Genomic DNA, 2,239 nt, shown 5'->3' with positions numbered 1-2,239 from the left:
TTTTCTCTTTAGCTTATATTTAAATCAATATGGTATAGTATAACTATTGCTTTATCCTAGACTTACCTATCAAGCCGTAACACCAAGTAATCTTTGGCTTTTTAGCCTTCTTTTTCGCGGCTAGTGTGTGACGAACCCCTGTACAAAACCTCTGAAAGGGATACGGGGTAAAGGTAACTTCTGACAATTGGTTTAGTGCAGCTAAATAGTGCACAATAAGATGTCTTAATGTAAACACAAGATACCGTGAATATAATTGTGAATTGCATACTGCGGAACTATTTGCAAGCTATCTAGTTCCTCTGTATATATAGACCTAATGCTAAGCCTGGATCATTTTGTTTCTCCCCGGATTATAACCAACTCCTAAGGATCATGAGTGATTCCTGGGAATCGCTCATAATTCCTTCATATCCCGGATGATCCACCTCTTACTGGTCCATCCTCCTTTCTCTTGATTGGCTGCCGTGCCTCCTCTTCCCTATTAGTTGTTCTTTGCGGGTGTCCACATTATATTCGTAACAGATTAATAGTTTATGCTAAAGGTTCAGCTACGCAGTCAGCGTTACTTGACGTTTGAAGGCAGCCGCGTGACAGATACATAACTGCGAGGCTCTGTAAAGACAATATTACAGTATGCTTCTAATTATGAAAAAAACTAACGTTAGAGACTTCGCGCGTTGTAAAATAAGTTTTTTTTTTGGAGTTGGATATGCTCGTATCTAGCTTTGCACTATATTAAAAGTTTATGCAGCTAATGCTTTTCCAGCTCGAAAGCTCTTAACTGTCGAAATAATTAACATTGGATATTAGCGTTATAAAATAACGTTTTCATGAGATTTTCTCTGTCTTCTTAAAAGTTAATCCCAACTTTTATTGTCTATTCTAAGCTTAGATTATCGACATTAATTGCTCGGATAAAATATTAAGCGTTTAAGAAAGCTGCTTTATCTAGCATGTAAAAGACTAGCCGTCTGTCACGGTTAAGCTAACAGGCAAGACGGACCGTGTGCGGGGTACGACACGCACAGCCAATCGCTAGTAGAACCAATCAGGACGGGAGTAGCCTCGTCTGTGGGATCATTATCAAGAGTTAATGATCCAGGAGACTACTAGGTCTATATATACGGAGGAACTAGCTAGTATAGATAGACAGTTCCGCAGTATGCAATTACAAGTCACAATCGTGGTATCTTAGCTATTGTAATTGAGACAAGCCATTTGTTGTACACTGTTTAGCTGTACCGAACCAGGATTGTTCAGAAGTGCCTTCAACCAGTATCCTTTTCAGAGGTACTGGATAGGGGTTCGTTACATCGTCTCAAAACGATTAATAGGGCTTCCAATTGCTATAGCGGTAGTGTGATTGCTCCCAGCATTTGTTAGGACACTGGCAAGGCACTGGCAAAGCACTGGCAAACACCGTACATATATAACTCTCCCGTTGCCCTAGCTCTTCCAGACAATTCATCATCATTGCACCCATTATTTGGAATGCTACGGTGACTTCTCATATCAGTATTCACCTGATCCTGCCTTTCTGTTAAGCCCACACATGGGTCAGCAAAGACACACTGGAGCATGATAATTTTCCTGTGTCTACTAGCTTGTCCAGTTGTCGCTGGTAGTTATATTTCCTCGAAGGCCTAATTAGAAAGTTCCAAGCATTCTTTCATTCTATGTTATCCGTAGCTTACGTTCGACCCGGGAAAGGCTAATAGCACGAGGCAACACTTTCAAACCACATCTATAGGGTATCTCTAGTGTGATGTTAGACCTTGCAACTCTTATTATCTACGATTGATTTTAAACGTCCTTCTCAAACTATGATATTCACCAGACATTTTTGGATCTTAGTTTATCTTCTTTATATGGTCAAAATAAAGTGGATCAAAAGGCTATAAGGACTTTCTAAAACGGTCTTTTTTAACAATCATTCATTAGCCTTTACACCAAATTTTACCCACCTAAAACCCCACCCCCCTCCCCTTAACCCTTTATATATAAACCAAACCTAATAATTTTTTTTTTATACTGCCTAATGCTATATATCTACCCAACAATCAACCCTTCCTAAAACTCTTTATATTCCCCCTCACCCAGCAACTACCAAAATCTAAATATCTTATAAAAACAACATAATATTAACCCCACATCAAATAATCCCCCCATCCTATAAAACCACACCATACCAACCCTTTAAATATTTACCACACTAATTTCATAAAAATAATTTAAT

The sequence above is a fragment of the Podospora anserina genome, chromosome 2 (assembly GCF_000226545.1).
Source record: "Podospora anserina S mat+ genomic DNA chromosome 2, supercontig 2".
Lineage (NCBI taxonomy): Eukaryota > Fungi > Ascomycota > Sordariomycetes > Sordariales > Podosporaceae > Podospora > Podospora anserina.
This window is presented reverse-complemented; position numbering follows the sequence as displayed.